General features: G+C 38.2%; 1 long non-coding RNA gene across 1 annotated transcript in view; it reads left to right on the top strand.

Moving 5' to 3' along the window:
- LOC109450251 (uncharacterized) overlaps positions 1-22,785 on the top strand; it is a 122,093-nt gene that overhangs the window by 6,170 nt on the left and 93,138 nt on the right. The window contains exon 2 of the long non-coding RNA XR_016019889.1: positions 1,815-1,932. This is a non-coding gene — a long non-coding RNA (uncharacterized LOC109450251). The remainder of the gene's footprint in view (positions 1-1,814; positions 1,933-22,785) is intronic.

The following is a 22,785-nucleotide window of genomic DNA, read 5'->3' as shown; positions in this document are numbered from 1 at the left end:
TATTTCAGAGGGACCTCATGTAATTATAATCATAAGGCAAGTTTGGAAAACTCTGAATCTAATCTTTCAGCAAATGAGTGAATAGACTTTCAGTAAGCAGTAAACTTTGCACTGTGTGTGTGTGTCTGAGTGTATATAATATATAATGCATTGTCTGCCTATCTGTCTGTCTGTCTACCTACCTACTTACCTATACCTACCTGAGAGTTTAACTGGAGATTTGAAATGTAAATACCACATATGGATTCTTGAAATAGAACAGATTTTTGTTATCTGACCCATTCTTTAAATTGCTCACTTTTCATTAGTTTCAATTACAGTCAGCCCAGCTGTTGTGTTTCAGTGCTAAGTTCCCGTTATCAACAGACAGATACAACTGGAAATGCATAGACATGATACTTGTTAAAATGAGCTCATTTGTCCATTTTAATAGGGGGAAAAAGAGAAAAGGAATTACTAGATACATGTATCTCACTGGTAACACTTAATGTAACACATACTAGGATTCTATGGCTGACACTTGGTTTAAGGGCAAATTCTATTTCCCAATATTTTCTGATAGCATCACTATGTTACAGCATTGGGTCGTAAGTGATATTCATACTGATAATACATATTAGAAAAAAGTTAATTATGCTCAAAATACTCAATTTAAGAAGGCAGGAAATTGTTAAAATGACTAAACATGGTTAACACAAATACTGTTTGATAATTAAAGCAAACAATTGTTTGGAAAATACAATTATGGCAAAAAGTAATTCCTGGGTACCAGATAAGTCAGGTACTGTTGCGTAAAATAAGATCCTTGAACACGAAGTGCATATAATCTTGGTGGAGAGACAAAGCATGTAAAGACATGAAATAATTAAAGAGTAATGAAACAGTGTTCTTGTACAAGTTACCTAATCGCTCTGGATCACACAGTATCCTCACCAACGAAATGGATATAATAATGTAAGTCTCCCAGGGAGGTTTGAGGATTAAAGGAGATAATCCATGCCCTTGGTAAGTGGCATATAATGCCACCTACTGAGGAATGACGGAGGTCCAGAGAGAAGAAGTGATGGCTAAAGATCATTATATCCAGGGAAACCTTTATAGAGAGGGAGCGATTCAAACTTGCTCTTGGAAAACAAAATGATGAGAATTCCAGGTATGAGGATCAGTGTAAGTAAGCAAAGGTGTGGAGAAGGGAAAGATCATGGAGGGACAAGAGGAGACCTGAAGATGTGGGTCATGAAAGACAAGCTTGATTAAGTAGATCTATTATACTTCATCAAATTGGAAAACAGACATAAACAAAGGAGAGAAGAATAATATCCCATGATTCTACCACCCAGAGATAACTACTTTGCTATACTTCCTTGTAGCTTTTTTCCCTAGGCAAATATCTACTTTTCTATTTAAAACATATATACGTTTTTGTAACTTGCTTCTAGCATTATATTTAACCATACGTTATCAGCATTTTTGCATGCCATTGTTTATTTTTTGGAAGCATGATTTCTGATGGCCACATAATACCACATTTTGTGATCTTCTTGTAAGTTATTAAGTCTATTATTGTTGGACTTTTCGGTTGCTGTATTTTTTTCTCTTCTAATGTAAGACACTACCATGAGGATGATTTAAAAAATAATCTGATTTTTTTCCATAGGAGGAATTACTAGAAAGGACACGTCTTGGTCCAAAATATATGAATATGTTTAAAGTTATTGATAATATTTTGTTAAATTACTTTACTGTAAGCTTGTGCCAATATATATTTCCACTAACAGAATCTGAGAGTGTGAATTTCATTTCATTCTCTGCAGGGAAGTCCGGACACAGTGGAGGTGTTGATCAGAGGAAGAGCCATCTGGCAGCAGCAGGTGGAGGGATGGGAGGAAGAGATGCTGGAGCCATACAGCAATGCAGAGGTGCCATGACCAGGTACTGAACTTCAGTGGGGGTCAAATGAGCATAGACAGGAAGGAATAACTCTAAGAAATTCTCCCCGCTTCCTCTCTTTCCTCTTTCCCTCCCTCTCTTTCTCATTCTCTTCCTTCTCAATAACTTGCTCTTCCCCTTTATTAAAAAAACAAACAAACAAAACATTTCATAGTAGAAAATTTGTAAATATAGAAATATAAAAACTTAATATTTTACTATATATTTTTCAGTCTTTGTCAGTATATCAATCAATATGTTTAATCAGTATTTTCACATATTAAATATCTTTGCAAAAATGAAAGCACTTCCTTTCATAAGCAATCAATTTATTCATTTGCCATTAGTGGACATATGTGCCAGAGATCATGCATGAATTTATACTGTTATATATCATGCTGCTATAAATGTCTTGGTTCAACTTGATGTCATTTAATTTTGACTTTTCTTTAGCAGAAAGGAGTTACTGAGTAAATGGTATCAATAGATTTTAGATTTAAGCATTTTTAAGCAGTATTAATAGGATTTATTATACACACACACACACACATTCAACACACACACATCAACACACAACAAGGACAAATAAAAAATGCTCCATGTGTTTCTATACTTGAATGAACCATGACAGAGAAATTCCAAGTAAGAACTTAAATGGAAGTTGACAAGGTCAGTTTTGAACGTAAACTGAACAAATAAACATACATAAATGAAAGTGAAAATGAGGTTAGAAGTTGTTTCAAAAAGTAAAGAGTTCGTGTAGTCAATAAATTTTGTTTCCATTATTGACATTTTGTATCTTATAGTATATTAGCCCAAATTATAAGAACAATATAGAGATGTCCAAGGCACTATTTTATGTTACCCACACTAAAATGTTGTTTCTGTAAATAGTTCCCAGCAGAAAAATTGAAAAAAATACTTGAAATTTTATCCCCTTTGTATTTTATGCTAATCCTATCTTTTAGCCCTTTTTAATGCATAATCATTACTTAAGGAACATTAGCATATATCCTTTTTCTTTGTGAATGGAAGAATAACTGTCTTTTTCTATATAAAGTATACAGTTAGGAAGACTTTTGCCAAACAAGAATAGTGTATGAAACTGATTCATCTGTTCCAAAGCTTCCCATGTGAGCTGGTGTAAAATTCAGTTTACTCTGCCTTCGTGTAACTCAGTTGACCCCATCTTGTCCAAGTTGTCTTGACTTTTCTTTTGTCTCATAGTCCCCCCTATATTTTTATAAAAAGTATATACTTCCTCCAGAAGAAAGAAAGAATAAAAATTAAAAATTTTCTCAGTAGTATCTTAGAATATATAATCACCTTACCAAATTGTTGTTGTGTTGTCACTATGTTTGGTTGCCACGACAAAGCTTATAAATAGATTTGTCTACTCACTAAGACCTGATCCTTTTTGAAAGAGTGGATCATAGCTTTGCTAAAATACAGTATCACTATCCTCTCCCGGGCTTTCTTCTGCTATGGCAGTTGAAGGTATCTCAGTATTTTCATTCTAATGTGCTTCAAAGGTGTATTTTAATCTGGCAGAGAATAAAAAATGGGAAATGTTTTTTTCTTTGTCCATTGAATTGATTGTGGTTATTTTGCTTCATGTTTTGAAACAAAACTTGAGTTGATTGTTTTCTGGTGCAGTGTAAACTTTTAGTTAGCTAGCAGGCATTGAGCCTCTTAGTCTCTCTCTTGCTCTGATTATATTCTTTAAGAACCATTTATTAGATGCCTGTCAGATACTCTGTTAATTGCTAGGGTATGTGCTGTTGAGAAAAATAGACTTGGTCCTGGTCCTCATGGCTTATAGTTTATGGGAGAGAGAGACAGTGAAGGAATGAGCACAGAAATCAACATACAACAATAAAGAGTATTATGAATACTATTATAAATTATGAGCAAGATTATAAAAAGAGTTATAAAAGAAAACAGGGTGCTCTTTGCAGCCTTGCATGATAGGTCAAGAATAAAAGATACGGGGAGTATACTTAGGATGCTGTGGTTAGTAATCCAAACTGCTGTTGAAAATTACCTTTCATCTAAGATATCTGTATCCAAGATTGAGTAGATTATTCAGATTTTAAATTTTCATCCCAATTTTGGATATGTTTGGCACTCTGTATCCATACGGAAAAAAATGTATGCCACTTTTCTGACTATGTGTAAGTTTATCTGGTCCAGAGCAACTGATTATAATGACCACTTGCATAAGATAGTTTTTTTTTTAATAGAATCTCTTGAATAGGCAATTACTTCTGAATATAGCATGGATTTGTTAATTTCTCCATGTAGTTCTATCAATATTTGCTTTATATTTTTTGAGGCTATTTTGGGTGCATATAAGCTTAAAATTGTTGTATTACTCTGAGCAGTTGAGCATTTTATCATCATGTAGGAACCCTCTGATCTCTAATTATGCTTTCAAGTTCGGGTTTGGCTGATAATGTAGCAACTCCAGATTTCTGTTTTTCAGGAATAATAGATTTCTACTTTGTTTCTAATGTGTCTCTTGTAAACAGCATATGTTTGGCTCTTTGTATTTTTGTCCAGTATGCCAGTACCTTTCTTTGTCTTTAAATTGTTTAGTTTACTGAAGTTTTTATTTTTTTAATTATTGATTTGGGTTTGTTTTTATCTTTTGGTTCTACTTTTCGTCTTTGGTTCCTTATTTACTACCATGAACATGCAATGTTGTTATTCTAAACCAGTGATTTTCAATCCTCTAGCAATCAGAATCATCTAGAAGATTTTAAAAAAATATTAATATTCAGGTTTCATCACTAGGGATTCTATTTAAGGTCTACAGTGGTGACTGGACATTGGTATATTTGAAAAGTTCCCCAGGTGATATATTACAGGTACTTCTGGATATTCAGAATTTTCAATTTTTTTCCAGTGTTACATCATAAACACCTACAATACCTGTGGAAGACACTTTTCTTTATTCAGTCTAGTGAAATTCTTGGAACAATCTGGCCTGGGTTTAGTGTTCACACTATTTCTACTCTGTTCTGGACGAGCCGTCTCCCTGACTTGATTCCCATTCCTTACCGCCCCACAACTCCCTGGACTCCCTCACTCAACCAGGCAAGTCAGGTATTCAAAGTAAGGTATTATTCAGATTTGGTCTTTAGCTGGCATATCTTCTAATGGCGTTCAGAGTTGGGGAAACTTAAGTTATGGTTGACTTGATTTTGTTAGTTTATCTTAGATTCCTTTCTCTACCCCATGGAACTGACCAATCCCCACTTCCTAACCCCTCAGCAGATTCAGCAGTTGCTTGCCTCTGGCCTACCAGCCTGTTGCTGAAGATGACAATAACATTATTGAAATACTCATTGGAAAACCATAGATCCTGGTAGTTCTGGGTAGTGAAGTTTCTTCTGTCTGTGAAAGCTAGTGGTCAATAATAACATCCTCTAATCTGGTGGTTCTGAAAATTTCATCCCTGGACCAGCAGCATCAGCATTAACTGGGAACTTGTTGGAAATGCAATTTCTCCAGTCCTACCCCAGACCTACTGAATCAGAAATACTGGGGGTGGGGCCCAGCGATCTGTGTTTTAAGAAATCTACTGGCTGATTCTGATGATCAGTGAAGTTTGAAAGTCACTGCTGTAATCCAAGAGATGTTAAATGTTCAATTCAATTAAGGAGACAGGAACATTCTCTTGCTAGTGACAACTGGTTAATTAGGAAATCAAGAATGGTACAATCAAGACTTAAAAAGGGAATAAACTCGTCAGTGGGTAGTGCTGTATTTTGTAATTTGGTATTTTAATTTACTTTGAACATTACCCTAGTATTTAGGCTAATCTTTGTGTTAATCTGCTGTTCCGGAAATTGAAAGTTGGTATACCTATTAAGTCAAATGGGAGGGTCAAGGCAAGGATTGTGGGCAAATTATCTAAGTAAAATGTGGACTTGTACCAAATTATTCACATCCAACCCTCCTGCACAGAAACAATGATCATGTTTTAAAATTTAATATAGAGTCAAATTCTTTTATCTGTGCTTCTACTGATTCTGTTTAATCACAGAAAAAATTCTGTTATTTCTCCTTCTGCTCACTGGGCATTTGCTAAGTATACAGCAATACACAAGAGTGTTGTGATATAACAAGGCCCCCGTGAAGTACAGATGTACAGTAAAGCCTTCTCTTTTTAAACTTTGGTCCTAGAAAAAAATTAATTTAGGGTTGGAAAAATGGAGTTTGACATCTAGAATTTTAAATATCATACACTTGCTTTAGTTCTGAATTTATTTAAAATACCCACTTTCGTCCTGTTTACTAGTTTCTAAGCTCACTTCCTTTGTTTAAAATAGATTAGCCTTTAGCTATCCAGATAGCTTTTAATGGAAGCACATTTTTTTTACTAACAGTAAACTAAGGGGAAAGAAGATAATTCAGCCATTGAAGTTTTTTTCATCAAAATTTTTTTCGTATGTGCATATTATCACACTTAAGGAAAAAGAGCTAACACTATGTATTTATAGACTGATGAGCTCTAACAAGACCATTGAATCTGTTGGTGGTGGGCCTGTAGGCGATGCGGAGGGCATACCTAGGACTCTATGGCCACAGTGCTATGGGAGGTGGGGGCTGAGAGGTGGGGAGGGAGGCACATGTGATACCCTCCCCTGTGATAGCATGGCAGAGCACACCTGGGGGAGAGCACCGAGAGCCCTCTGGGCCAGAACAGGCATTTATAGAGCCACGTAGACAAGAGCCCCAGCCATTTCTGGGATGGTAAGTGTCTTGTAGAGGGTGTTTTGCAAACATCATTCCAGAAAGTAGAAATTTCTTTAGGGATGTATTTGATTACAACTCTGCAACTGAACACTAGATTAAGGGACTAGGGACACCTGTGGGTGACAATAACTGGACTGTTAGAGCTTCCTTGGATCTGGAGTGGCCTTTCAGTTCAGACCTTGTCACTTCCTGAGCCTGGTGGTTTGATTTTCCTACGTTCCCAGGTCTGGCCACGTGTCTGAGTTTCCTATTTTGCTTCCCCCCCCACCCCCCAATATGTGTAAATGAAAATGAAACAGGAGATAATTGTTCTTACCTCCAAAGTGCTTATAGCCTGGGTAGGGAACCAGGCTTATCAAAGTGAATATTGTTCCTGAATTCTCAAATGTATCTGCAGGTAAACTAGGAGTCCAGTGGTTGTTCTCTGCAGGGTCAGGACCAAACGCTTTACCTGGGCCGTAGCAGTCCTTTCCATGTATGGCCTATTCTGCTTTCTCCCGTCTTCCCTGCTTCCCCGTAGCCGCACACCCTCAGGCTTCCCAAGCAAATTTATTTAGTAACCTGTCAAATCATCTCCGTCTCACTCCTGAGAGGTCTTCTAGGCTGTTGTTTCCTGTTTACACTATCCTCACCTCATGTGCACATCAGATACCCTGCAGTCAGGGTCTTCTGGAATGCCCAGTAACTGTCATGATGTCATCCTGAATACTCTTGCAATAGGTCCCAACTCTTTCAGGCTTCAAGCTGTTTGCATAAGTAAATGCCACGATTTCTCTCCCCTTTCCATCACTTCTCTGTGAAACATATCTACCCTGTGTAAGTGGGATTAATGGGGATATACTACGACCTATGTGGTGATTTCTTTGGTTTATGTGTATCTAACTGTTCCTATGCTACTTGGTTCAGTTGTGTAAAGAGTTGTCTTTGATTGTAAGGGCCTGGAGCTCAGGATGTGTGTTTGACCTGGTCTGAATGGCACTCATCTAGAGCGGCATGCAGCTGGGCACTTCCTACTGATGGGAGGGAATGTTCTCCCTTTGGGTCTGACTGGCATTGTCCTAAAAGGCTGAATCCAGCCCCACAGGTTTGTGGACATACCTATTTTGGCTATAAGTCAATAGCTGGTTGTTAAATCCCTTCTTACAGGCTATAGAATTTATACATTGGTTTATATCTCTCACATTCAATTTTGTGTTTATAAAGTGGTATCCTTCCACTACAAAACCCTGTACAAATGGTAATATTCTTTTTTTTCTGATGACAGAATCTTCTGTCATTACCACTCAAGCACATTCAAAATGAGAAAGGAAATGACTCCCTTTATTTATATAAGGACTTTAGCTTACATTTCAACACTATGGAAACTAGGCATTGGGATAAGATATTTTTTTGTCTAAATATATCCTTGGCTTTCAATTATACTTTCTATTTTACGAAAATGGCTTTTAAAATTCCTTCATCTTCACACTGATTTCCTTTTTTTTTGGATTGGCAGGATCATCTTGAGCCCATCCCTCTGCTTTCATCAGCAAATATTATCACTGCAAGAGGAGCATAAATTGGGGCAGTTCTGAGTGCAAAGGAAACTATTCCGGTGCCACTGGAATGTGGACTAAGATTAAATTGTATCTCAGATTAGGGGTGGCCACTTTTAACTCTGTAGCTTCCAGGGGAAGTAGAATCCTGGAATAAAAGGATGAAAACCTTCTTTGGAGGATGGAGCATGAGGCCCTCCTCCAAGAAACACTAGCAAGATGTTGTAGAAGCACTACAACCGTATCTGTGGTTCGATTGCCAGGTACTTAGGACTTTGGCAAATCACTTTGCCCTTCTGAGTTTCAGTTTCTTTCTCTGTGAAATGAAGTTAGAGATTCTCTAAGATTCTTTCAAACTCCACTTATTTGTCAACAAGTATGTATGAGTACCAACAAGTTCCAGGATCTCGGGATGAAGTGATGCACGAGGGAGACAGGGCCTCCTGTCTCCCAGAATTCAGGGGTAGTCTCATATTTAATAGTCTGTCTATGGAAGGAAGACTGCCGATGACATTTAATAAGAGTTTTAGTTTAACATTAGCCTTTGGATTGTCTCATTTTATATAAGTCACGCTTCTTTTATCTTTTTTTCTATTTGTTGGGCTTCCTCAATCATTTCCAGAGTAATACAATGCCATGGTACTACATCAAACACTTGTCTTATAAGATGTGCTGAGAAAATGCCAAACATATTTTATTGGTCATAATTTATTTTGATGAATTGTTGTTGATATTGTCTGCATACATGGGTATGATTTAGGGAAGGGGAACAGATATTGTGACCCCATTTGTGTCTACCGCTGTGTCATAATTGTATGGTCGTGTGGATAAAACACAGTTCAAAATGAAACATAGTTGAAATCTTTTCTTATCTAAGCCTTACACAACTCTTTCTTGAGAATCAGTCTGTTAGATTATTCCTACACAGATCCATTGCATTTAAGCAGTGGGTTTATATTTTTGAGTGCCAATGTGCATTATTTTCTGACACAATCAGCTATGCTCAAAGCTTAATGAAGTAGGAAAGGCATTCAGGAAGAGCTAGAGCCAACATCTTGTATATTTGAACTTGTCTGTTCTGCCAGTGACCCATAGAGTGAAGAGCTGTGTCAGCTAATCCTTTAGCTGACCATTGCTGACAGACACATACCTGGTGCTGAGCTTGGAGGGAATGTCACAAAAACATCAGAAGTCGACAAGGTGACACAGTTCCTGTGGGGTCCTATGCTTATTTTTGCCATTGCTTGGAGCTGAACAATTACATAGAAAAATGCTTCTTCTCTGTAAATAACGTATGCATTTTAAGACTTCAAATTACTTTGTTTTTAGAAGGTGTTTTTAAAAGTACTTGGACACATATTTTTCCAATGATGATAGTTAGCCAATTAGTAATATCATAGTCATCAAAAGAGATAGCATGTTTTCCAAATCATGCAACAATAGATGAGTCCTTAGATGGCTTTAATTGGAACACCTAATAATTACACCCTTGTAGATACAAGGAAAGACATGTTTATAACTGTAAACACCAATACAGAAAACAAAACAAAAATTTGTCACAGAAGACCGCCTGCTTATGTGACTACTAAGCCAGAAAGCAGCTGTTTTATTTAATGCATTGTTCAGGGGACAGAGGACTCCAGTGAAACCACAGAAGAGGTGGTTTCCAACATTGTTAGTAGCAAAAGTCCCATCACCCACCTGTGCCATGATCTGCAAATTTTGAAAGATTTTTCCCCCCATGAAATTTTATTAAATAATTGTGAGTTTTTTCATTTTAATAAGCAAAGACAGTTGTAGCTACCAGTTTACCATTGTAATGAATGTGAAACAATGCATATTCAACACTGAATTGCTATAATTCCCACCTAAACCAAAGAAATATGTTGCAGATATCATAGACTCCTTTATGGTAACCAAGTATATGATTTCTTTTAGACATTTATAAATATGAAAATGGCACATGGAACCCATTGCCACCTTTTAGGAAGTTCCAGAGTTTTAACGATCTCTTACGAGAAGATTCAATGATGCATGAAAATTACATGTGTGAATTTAGTTGTATTTAATGCATTTAAGAGTTGAAGAAGTTTTCATTGCAACTCCTTTTTCCAGATGTTTTTCTAAGAATATGAAGAACCAAGGCTATGTTTTCTTAGCAGCATCAAACTCTCCCACTGTAAGAAAAATTTGATGGGGCCCCTTATAAACTGAGTCGTTTGGTAATTATCAAAAGATATATGGCTCAACAATGGGATGGTTTATTGCTCTTCGCAGATCTCAGGGAGTACAATTTAAATCAGGCGGGGGTGCAAAGAAACTAACTAAAGAAGTGGCCTTCATAAAAATGTCAACTACCAGTTCCATTATGAGATGGTTGTTACTGCAAGATGTGAAAGAATTTAGGAAAACATATTTTCCCTTTACTAGTTATACTGCCTCGGAGTATTAATGTTGGGAAGTTTGTGTGTGTGTGTTCCTGTTTCAACAGCTATCTACTAAACAGTTGTATGATGGAGGTGCGATACCAAAAGGTGCCTATTTAGGATGCTTAGGACCACTCTGGACTGCTTTGTGATCTTTGAGCCTTAAAGCTATTAATACATCTGCACTCCCACCCCTACCCCAACCCCACACTGTTTTTTAGGGCCTCATGTGTCAAATGCTGCCCAGTCTGTTTCCTGGAGTCCTGGGAATGTTCTTCTCTAGACTGAAAACCTTGGGTTCAGGGAAAGGTATTTTGGGGTAAAGAGGGAAGATACTTGAGGTGAGATCCTCTCTAGAAGGTAAGTAGGATTTGCTGCGGATAGGGGGAGGTTCTCACTGCAGAGATGCTCCAGTAGAGATGTAGGTTTGGAGGAGCAACCTTAGGAGCTAGGATGCTGTGACTGAGGACCCTCCTCCTACCATACAGTGTTTTATTGGATGGTTGACCCTTGGATGTGAGAAAAGTCACACGAAATTTTATGTCCATCAACCCACTCTCTTGCCCACTTCACCCCCCTGTTTTAATATTTTTAGTTACTTCAACCATTCAGTGGGATCTGACGTGTCTGAACAGGCTTGTGTGCTGGTGTGTTGGAGGACAAAGGAAAGTGAAACACAAGGACAAATGACCTGTGTTTCAAATCTGTCATTTGCGGAGGAGAATGATGCTTACTTCAAGGACGGGCTGACAGCTGAGCTCCACCTACACACGCCTCCTACAGTGTTCCCCAGACAGTGTCTCAAACAATATTAGTAGGTGTTCCACCCCAAGAAAAGGCGCTATGGCCAGATAAGTTTGGGGTATGTTGTATGCCATAGGAGATTCACTATAGTATACATTAACAGGATCAAAAAGAAATTTGAGTATTCCTTCAGTACAGAAAATTACTTAACTTTGCTTAATCCAGTTTTTCCCACTGGATTTGACTATAGACACCTTTTTCTCCTCATGGGATATGTTTTTCTTTTTCTTTTTTTTTTGAGTCTATTTCATTTTATTTTTATTTTTTTACTTTTTTTAAATTAAAGTTTATTGGAGTGACAATATTAGTAAAGTCACATAGATTTCAGGTATACAATTCTGTATTACGTCATCTATATATCACATTGTGTGTTCACCACCCAGAGGCAGTTCTCCTTCTATCACCATATATTTGATCCCCTTTACCCTCACCTACCCCCCTCCCTCCTTACCCTCTAGTAACCACTAAACTAATTTTCTGTGTCTATCAGGTTTTGTTTCTTTGTGTGTCTTGTTCCTTTGTTGCTTTCAGTTTTATGGGACATGTTTTTCACGAAACAAGATTGACATATGGAGAACACAAGCACATCTTTTTTGAAATAATTTCTTCTTTTACTTTTATGATATCACATTCTTAGTTTTCCTCTTACTTGTCTGGATACTCCTTCTGTATCCTTTGCTGGTTCATTGTCTTCTGTTTGGTCATTAGATAGTGGATTTCCTCAAGGTTTAGCCCTAGACCTTCTCCTCTTTTCATTTCTTATTCTCCTCATCTCTCTCCCATGCCTATGGCTTTAATGATTGCCTCATAGAGATGTCTCACAAATGTCTAGCTCCAGTCTATATCTTTCCTCTGGGCCTCAGCCCTGTATATCCATGAACTTACTTGAAATCTCTACTAGGACGCGTGAAAGATCTTCCAACTCAATGTTGACTCAAGATCGTTGTCTTCCTGTCTTTGCCAGTCTTCTTGTAGTGTTCCTTTTCTCAGTAAATGGTATTATAATTTATTCTGTTACGCAAATCAGAAACCTGGAGTCATCCTTGACACTACCCTCCATCACACTCATATCATATAGATATGACTTCCTAAGAATCTTAAATCCATCTACTTCTCTACATCTCTATCTTCCCTCATTTGGTCCATGTTACCAACTTTTCACACCTGGACTCCTAACAAAGGCTTATCTGGCCTTGTCGCATTCACTCATGCCCTCTCTATCCCATTATCTATAATGAAGTTGGAGTGATGGTTCTTACCACAAATCTAATATCTTCCTTCCCCTTAAAAGACTCCATTACTCTTAGAACAAAGAACAAATCCTTAAGTCACAAAGGCCCTGTGAGATCAGGGTCCTAGCTCTTGTTTCAGCCTCATTTTACATTATATTATTCATAACCCTCTTTGCTTTTCTCATCCTGACTTTAAAAAAAAAAAAAGAATTGTAATTCACTCTTTTTGGTATTCACTTTTTTATAGTATAACATACCATGAAATTCACTCTTTTGAAGTGTACAGCTCAGTCATCTTAATATAGTTTCAAGGTTGTGCAACCATTACCACTAACTAATTTCAGACCATTTTCATCACCCCAAAGAGAAGTCCATTAGCAGTCATTCCCATTTCCTTCTCTCCCAGCTTCTGGCCACTACTAATGTATGTTCTGCCTCTATGGATTTGCCTATTTCGGACAGTTCATATAAATGGAATCATAAATGAAATGTGGACTTTTGTGTTTGGCTTTCTTTTACTTTGCACACTGTTTTCAAGGTTTATCCATGTTGTAGTATGTATTAGTACTTAATTCCTTTTTATGTCAAATTGTATGGACATAGCCCATTTTATGTATCCATTCATCAGTTGGTGGACATTTGAGTTGTTTCCACTTTTTGGCTATTATAAATACTGTTTCTATGAATATTCATGTACACATTTTTGTGTGGACATATCCTTTTGGGTATATACCTAAGGATAGAATTGCTTGGTTGTACAATAATTCTGTTTTCCAAAGTGGCCACATCAGTTGACATCCCCACTAACATTGTATGAAGAAGGTTCCAGTGTCACCATATCTTTGCCAACTTGTTGTCCTCATCTTTTTTATCATAACCATATTAATAGTTATGAAGTGGTAGGTCATTGTGGTTTTGATTTTCATTTCCCTAGTGACTAATGCAGTTCCTGGTGTACTTTTAATTTCTAAAATGCATCATATTCCCTATTGGCACAATCTTTCCATGTATAGTTAGTACCCTTTTACCCAGTCCCTTTACCTATAACTTGGTTCTCCCTTCTGCAATCTTTATATAGATTGCAATTGTCATTTGCTTAAGGAAGTAGTCTCTGCTATTTCTAGGTCAAATCCATTGACTGTAACCTCTTTTCGGATCATGTAATTTTTACTCATAGCACTTACCACAATCGAAAATTTGCATTTATTTATGTGATTTTTGATTAGCATCTTCTCTCCCAGCAAACTATAAATTTCATGAAGGTAGGAAACCTGTTTATATTACTCCTATTGCATTCGCAGCATAGACAATGCCTGGCGTAGTAGTTAGTCAATAAATATTTTCTGAATGAATGAAAGAATAAATAGATTGATTGTGGGTTACAGAAATAACTAATAAGCAAAGGCATTCAGTGTCACTATGTATTCTTTTGGGATTTCTCAGAAGATAGTTTGGGGGTCACAAAGCCTTTCTCCATATGAATAATTGCATACTTTGGTGAGTTAGAAAAGATAAATGGGATGGGAAAATGAGGGCAGAGAGAAATGTCTGCAGTGATGAAGGATATACACTTTCGTCAGATTATTTTTGCTTATGAATTAAAATGTGATGGGTGATTATGATTTTGGACAGCTTGTGGAAATCAACTCATTTGTCTTTTAAACTAATTTTCTCATGAATTAATTTCCTTAAAATTATTAAAATAAAAATTAAAATTTCTTGCAGTACATTGATCCTTCTTTCACTAATCATGTTTTCATTGGCATATAGGCACTATTTGCTAAGCCTTAGACTTCTTAAAAAAAAGAAATGGAAGAGTTCTAGCAACCTTTATTCACTGACACAAATTATCTCAATTGGTGATTTCTGCCTGAAACCCAAGATTCTTATTCATTTCAGTTGAATGCTTTTGCTAAGCATCAGATGACATTTACTTATACAAATGAAAGCTAGAATTTCAGGAAAAGCTAATCTAACATCCTCTAACATTTATCATTTCAAGTGACCCACACTAAAGAGTAGCATGCATACCCTAGCACTCTGACACTCTGACACTGAGTGGGGATATCAGCTAGCAGTTAGGACCCTTCACCCAAATGCATTGTATCTAGCAAAGGAAGACAGTGACCAGTACTCCATACATATCAACAAATAATGACATCCTGAAGCATAATGATTACGATCACGGTAGCCTCCACCTCACCTGTAGTCAAGTGTAGCCTTGGGTAATAAAGGTGGAAAACAGCAATACTGAAGCAAATATACCCATAAAGGGGCTTTTACTTAATTGGTCAAGGTGTAAAGCTTCTTTTCCTTCTCCTTGTGAGTCAGCTCTTCATGGTTGATGGCATGGAAGCCTAATGACAGGAGATGGACATGCCACAGACAGAAGTGGCCCTTGGACCCTGGAGGTCACTGTGTGATGGTGTGTGTGAAGGAATGTGCATCCTTTTTACGTCTTTGTTCCAGGGGACATGGTCCACTGGCAAATCCTGTTGCACTAAGATCGGAGGGTGCAGATAACCCAAACATAATCCAGACATGTGGACATTGTTTTCTTGACATGGCATTCCGAATCCAAAGTGCACCACCCCTCTCAAAAAACAAACAAGACTTTGGTTCCTTCCTTCATGTGGAACTCAGATCTGTAAATTTCTCCCATTTTTTAAAGTCTCTAACTCTTTTTCTCTGTGTCTCTGTCGTTTTCAGTCTCTTTCTCTTTGTCTCTATGTCTCTCTTCTTATGTCTTCATCAACTAAATACTTATAGTCACAGATGTGTTATGTATATATTTCCTAGACATTATGTGTACATTACCTATAGAAACAGTTGACTAATTATATAAAACATGTAGGGTCTGTGTCCTAAATACTTATAAACCCCAAGTAAAAGGAAACTCTTAATCTGTCCTTGAATGGACAAACATAAATTCCTTTTATCTTTTATGGAGGAAGACAATACCAGTTTTGTCAGAAAAAGTGTGAGGATGAATTGGGGTTTATGGACGCTTGTCTGAATAGACTCAGTGCCCTTATCTGGGCTTCCCTGTCCACGGGCTCAGCCACAGTTACTGTGGCAAGAACTTAGAGGTCTCTATGTCAGGCTCTTGCTCTCCGCCTGGGCTCCACCTTCGAAATCTTTCCTGTACTGCTTTTATTTGTTGTTAACTTTGCGCTGTGGATTTTGTCCTCTTCTCTGCCCACTCACCCAGACCTGGCTCTTTGTATCTGCCTTGGCTCCCAGATCCATCTCCCCCATGGGTGCTGATCCCAATACCCTGAAGCCACAGGGAGACAATGTCACACTATTATTCTCAAATTTTGCAATCCTGGTGTTTTCGAAGACCTACCCAGGCTTCCAATTGCAGCAGATTTGGGAGTAGCGTAGAGCCCGTCTTAGGTGTCTTCAGAAGGTGTACCTCGGTGTTTAGGACCAGATGACTCAACTCTAGGTCTCAGATACCTCAAGAGGCCACAGAGGGACATGGCACGGTGGCAGTGAGCCCTATGGCCTCCTCCTCAGGTTGTAGCCAAGGGAGTTCATATTCAAGTGCATAGCCTAGGACACCTGGTCCTGCTGGCATTCCTGCTGCCCTAATCCTGCAATAGCTGTTCTGGGGACAGTTTACCTGCAACTCAAAAACATTGCTGTGCTTTTTCCTGCAGGTCCAATTTATCAGAACATATAGAAATATGATCCCAGGGAGGTGATATGCTTTGCCTTTTATTTGGTGAAAGAAGCAGAGAGTTAAATAGAACTTTTCTTCCTGATTAGTAAGCCTCCATTAGAAGACTTCCTGAAACTTTTAGCATCATTAAGGCACAAATTTGGGTTTGTGCTTGGTGTATCTTGGCTTTAGTGTTATGATGGTTTTGCCCAGAAGTGGGAAAATGGCCAGCTGTAATTCGTAGTTTCAGAGTCTTAGGACTTAGTGTTACGAAGGGCTAAGGAACATGGTTTTTGATGATCTGGGCTGAGTCCCTCTACTTCTTCCCTTATTCCAATCTCTGACCAACGTCTCTCACGCTGACTGACCACTGTGAGGTAGAGGGTATTCTCACCAAGACTGCACTCATCACCCTGCACTGCCCAGGCCCTGCTCCCAGCCTAGTTTTCAGGGTAGGTTCTGGATTCAGACTGCATGGATTTAGGTCCCACCTTCAGTGTTTACTCATTGTGTGCAGTTATGCAAATCACTTTACTTCTAGGCTTCAGTTTCTACATCTATAAAATGGCAATAATAACAGTATGTCCCACATGGGACAGAACAGTGTCTGGCACATGGAAAGCCTACAAAATATTAGCTATTATCATTATTGTCATCATGACCAGTCTGCTCTCATGGATCACCCAAAGTCCTAATGTGTGACCTGAATCTCACTGGTCAAGACCCTCAAAACCTGTCCATCTTGTGTAATCTACACTGATAGTCCAGTAAAACTGCTACCAGGAGCTCTAAGAGGCCTGACTTAGTATGCCTGTATAGACCTCCCTTGCCACAGGGCAAGTCACACACAAGGAAATTCTCACATAATGAGAACTGAGCTTTGATCAGGACATCTGAATTTGGAGCAGTTATGGCATTTGCCTCTGCTACCTCTGGGCACCTCCGCACTATTTCTGCAGTGTCAGCAGGGCCCTGGCAGCTCACCATATCTGGTATATTTTGTAGACCTCCAGGACGCCTTCTGGCCTGCCAAAGTCAAGACCTGAAGCATACTCTCTAGCATGGGAGCTTCAGAGCACCATCTAAGAACAAAATAATTTCTGATTCCTCTCCTAGTGTTTTTACACTAAGAAGCTGGAGGACTTCCGGGGGCCTTTCAGGTAGACAGTGACACCAGAAGGTGTCCTCATCTTTCATTGCCTTCAAATAGAGCACTATTTGAAGCAGCAAGACAGATACCCACCTGTGCCCTGGTGATTTGTGCCAGCCGCCTGACACAGGGTATGAGAAGTCTTGTATCGAAAATGTTGAACTTAAAATGATACCAGAGTCAGCTTCTATATCTAGTCCACTGACAGATGGTAACCCAAAGGAGTCATCCCAGAAACCCACCTCCTGCCTTTAGAGAATCTAAACTTATCACTAATCAAATATGATTAGCCCTTTGATCATGGGTTAATGGCAGAAGGAAAACTGAGTGGATAGTTCACCTGATGCTGTGTCAGTGTGATTTTTGCTGGTTTGAACCCAGATGTTTATGACTCCAAAGCCTAGAACTTTCTATTACACCTCACTGCCTCTTTCTGAAGATACAGCTAATTAAAGAGACCCATTTCCTAAAAGGACATAAGAAATAATTTAATTTATATGAGTACAACACTGGAGCTGGCCTTTGACAAGCAGGTGGAATGGAATCACAAGGAAAGTGGAATCCAAGGAAAGGACATTTCGGGCAGAAGGAACAGAGTGAGGGCAGACATGAGGACACTGGAGAACATTTCTGGGGAACGGGTGTGAGCAGTGCATGGGCCCAGGGGAAGTAATTATACTGCCTCCCTAGGACGTAATGTGTTTGTGTAGTGTGTGGGCTAGCAAAAAGGACTGGGAATGAAATGCCCATAAAGTAATGATGACTGTGTATTGCAGATGGATTATAACTAATTTTTTCTGTCTTTTCTTCCAATGTTTCCTGTGTACCCTACATGTCCTTTGGCCTTGCCTGTGAATCAGTCCACTGTGCCTCATACTGCCTCTTGTGTCATTGTCACTGCTCTACTCCAGGCCCAGCCTCGTGATCCCTCTGTGCCGCTGACATCGTTGGCCTACAAGCCATGCTTTTGTATGCTTTGCCCAGGTCACCCACTTCAGATCTGCTGGGCATGATATTCCGTAGCCTCAGCCAACCCAGGCCCTCTCCTCACTGCTCATGGCCCTGACCAACCCCCTTCAAACCCTCTTGCCACCATACTGCCTCCCCTGGTCCACTGCTTCTCTGGCCATTGCACCGCCCCGTGTGAGTCTCTTTGGAGTGGCCCCACACACACTTGCATTGGGGACTGAGGTAGTATAGGTCTTTTAGTGTTACCCACAGCAGCCTTTCCCCAGCGTATTCACAAACCATTAGGGTGGCTGAATTGGGTGGTTTCTGTGTCTACTATGTGCCTGACCACTATTGTAGGCACTGGGACACACAACAAGACAAGAGAATCCAAGTTTCGCCCTCATAGAGCTCACATGGCAATGGAGGAGCCCACCCATAAACAAGTCAGACAACAGGCATGGATCATGTGATTTCAGATGGGAGATGTGCTGTGAAGTGCATAAGTAACGTTAGGAAGGTTGAAGACCAAAGCAAATACTTAGGAGGGGAAGGATGTCAGCGTTACACATCCAATTCCTACCTGAAGGGACCTTCTTTAGTAAAAATATAACGAAAAAACTTTTCATGTTGCAATTGGTAGTATATTAGGTTATCTTTGTGAAATTGAAAGTGGAAGTGTTGCAAATATTTATTCTGCTTTTATGTAAGTGCCCTTCTTGGGAAAATCTGATGTCAGTTGCTTACAGGTTATGATCTGATAACTTAGACACAGAAATGTATATTATAAAGTTATTGTATTGGAATAATTTTAAGAACTAATTTACTGTTAAAATTCTAGATTCACAGTATTGCTCCCAGAGTTGAGCTAAGTGCTTATATCTTGGCTCATTACCTTGTGTTTCCCTTTGTGTTAATAATTGTTCTAATTACCTGCAGGTGTCCTTATTTCCCCCTTTAAGAAATTAGGGGTTTCACCTGGATTTATTCCAATTTACCTTTTCTCTATGCAAATTCTCCCTGCAATTGAAAGTATTCAAGTAAATTTTGCCTGCAGTTAAGATTGTGCTGCTAAAATTATATTTAGAATTGGCGGGATAGTTTTTGTTACCTATTGTTGTGCATTTTATTTCACAAGGGTGACATAGTTTCAAGATGATTTGTATTTAAACTGAAAAAAAGATATTGATGGTGATAATGGCAAATACTAGTACAGTACTTTTTAGTGAGAAACTTCCAAACAGGAAATATACTTCAAAGGTTAGTCCCCATGGCATATATATCCCCTCCACAACTGATAGACTTATCTATAAACATGTACAGTTCTCTTTATAAATTGGGTTTTCTTAATCTTTTCACTGTGTTAATTGATTTCAAGTTAGTTCTCCCAAATGTGTCAAAATCCACAGAAAATAATTACAGTATTTATATTTTTAAGTAAATACAGTTAAGGTGCTACATTTTATTAAAATAAATTATTACTTTAAAGTATAAAAATGTCCTATTGTTATTCATTCTTGAAAAACACAAAAATGTAGAAAAATGCACATCTGCTTTCCTAAACTTCCTTTCTGGGTCGCTGAGCTCGTGGGGTGAAGTCAAATGCCACAGTCAGCAGCATGGAATATCATTCGACTATGGATGAACGTCGCAGTGAAAATGTTAACATGGGTTGTGTACATTGGGATTATAAGAAATTCAGGGCCATACTTTAAAAAAAATCAAGGTAGAATTTACGTACAGTTAAGTGTACATGTCTTAAGTGTCATGTTCAATGAATCTATGTGACCACCACTCCAATCAAGATACAGAACATTTCCATCCTTCCAGAAAATTCCCTAATGTAGGGGCGTAGTTTGAAGTATATAGACTCTATTTGCTTATAAAAATAATTGCAGTAAGAAATATGGCTTATTCATGACAGTAAGTTAAAAAGATAGGTCTCATTAATGCATTTTACTAGCATTTTAACCAAGCAAGTAATTTTCTTTATTTACGGGCAGTTGAATATTGTCCATTACCCATGGGCTTATCAGCAGTGCCGGAATCATTTGGGGAAAACTTTACTCCTGAGGCAGCAAAAGCTTGGTGATCAATTTACCAACGAGCTAATTATAATAGCTTCTTATAATTAGTCCAAGGCAGGGGGTTTTGTTTTATTTACATCAAACATGTCCATCATTTGTATCTCTGGGGCCCCAAAGCAGTTTTAGTTTTCCTGTTGAAGTGGACCAATGCCACCTGAAGAGAGATGGACTGAAAGAACGGCACAGATTTAATTTTCACTGATTCAACAGACTAAACTTTTACTATGTATGAGGAACTGCTAAGTACTGGGGTTACAGCAGTGATCAAAACAGATAAAATCCCTCTCCTAACGGAAAAAGTGATAAACAACAACAACAACAACAAAAATCCCCTAAACCAAACAAACCATAAAACCCACCTCAGATGAGTCCGTATTAGAATGATGTTAGGGAATGAGAAATATGAAGAAAAATAAAGCAAGGTAAGGCGCTTGGGAGTGATGGGGATGAAGGTGAGAATGTGATTTTAGTGTGATGATGGTAAGCCTCGCTGAAAAAGTGGTATTTGAGTAGAGGGCTGAGAAAAATGAAGGAATGACACCATGTAGGTTTCTCAAAACAGCAGATGCATAAGCCTTGAGGTGAGAAAATGCTTGACACTTCCAAGAACAGCAAAGATGCTGGGGAAAGAAGAGGGGTCACACCATCAGGCCGTATAGGATGTTCTAGGCCATGGCTTTGGGAATGTGGGAATTAAGTTGAGTCTTGTCTTTTTAAACGAAAAGTAAGTAAATTTTATTCTGGAGGTAACTTGGTTACCTAACATAATAAAACTAAAAAGTTTTCCATCATTTATAGAAGTGGGTTTCAAACACTGAAGTTGATTACAGAAATATAAAGAAAATTACATTTCTGCATGAGTTTATAAAATAAACTTCTTTTTAGGAAAAAGTTTAAATTTACAGAAATGTTGCAAAGATAGTACAGAGTTGCTATATATCCCTTATCCCTGTTGCTAGCATCTTAAATTACCATGGTTCATTTGTCAAGACCAGGAAATTGATATTGGTATATTACTATTAAGTAAACTCCAAATTTTATTTGGATTTCATTCGTTTTCCCATTAATGTCTTCTTTCTGTTCTAGGATCCAATCCACGGTACCACACTGCATTTAGTTGCCATGTCTCCTGGGTTGGTGGCAGTTTCCCAGTCTTTCCTTGTGTTTCATGACTTTTACTCTCTTGAGTATTTGTCAGGTATCCTGTAGAATGTCCTCCAATATGGATTAATCTGTTAATTTTCTTGTGATTAGATTAGGGCTGTGGGTTTTTGGAAAGTATGTCTCATCATATCTTAGCAAGTAGTACCTGATAGCCATATGAGCTCACTGGTGATGTTAACTTTTATTACTAGGTTAAAGTAGGTTTTTCAGGTTTCTCCACGATACCAAGTTACTATATTTTCCTTTTCCTACTCTATTCTTTAGAATCTAGCTCACTCTCAGGAAAAGAGCGGTGCTGGGAATTAAGCTCCTTTGGAGTATTTTAAGCTGAGTGTTTTAGGTTCTACACAGAGAGACAACTGTAGGGGTGAGAGTGGGAAGGAGGGAGACTAGGCAGCAGCCAGGTGAGAGATGGCAGCTTGGACCAGGGTGAGAGTTGTAGAAATGATGAGAGTGGTTGAAATCTGCATATACATAGGAGGTACCACCTACAGGTCTTATATGGCGTTTTTTTCTCCCTCACTGCTACTTGGGGAATGTGAAAACATTATCTTGTTTTACTAATTACAACGTCAGTTCCTGGAAGGTCAGTGCTCTCCTTTTATACTTGTTGGATATTATAATTACTGCTGATTGATTTGTTTGTATTCTCAAAGTGAACCTAGCTGGTTTCTTGAGCCAAGCAACAAATGTCACAGACTTTAAAGAGAGAGAAATAGTAGCATAAAAAATTAAGGTAATCTAGGCGAAGGAAGTTACTTTCTTCAGAACCTCCTCTGTACTAGGTCCCATTTTAGGTGCTTTATATTTGTTGTGAGTATGAGTTTCAAGGCCCAAGAAAAAAGCTTCATTTTTCTAAAAGTGAACTTAAATTTTGTCTTCAATTTTCTTTTTTTTCTGATGTAAAAAACTTAAGTCTAGTTATATCTATGTCAATTCAGTTCCTTCCGTGATTACATTAGTCGGTTTATATATAAACTCATTCAAATCTGGGCTTTCTCTCGTCTTCCTGGTATTGATCCTCAAAACTGCAGAAATTTGTAAATGTGCTGCTATAGATGGGACTGAGAGGATGGAAA

Source organism: Rhinolophus sinicus, chromosome 17, assembly GCF_057876585.1.
Source record: "Rhinolophus sinicus isolate RSI-liver-muscle chromosome 17, RSI-T2T, whole genome shotgun sequence".
NCBI lineage: Eukaryota > Metazoa > Chordata > Mammalia > Chiroptera > Rhinolophidae > Rhinolophus > Rhinolophus sinicus.
Note: the sequence above shows the minus strand (reverse complement) of the source record. Positions and strands in the feature narration are given on the sequence as shown.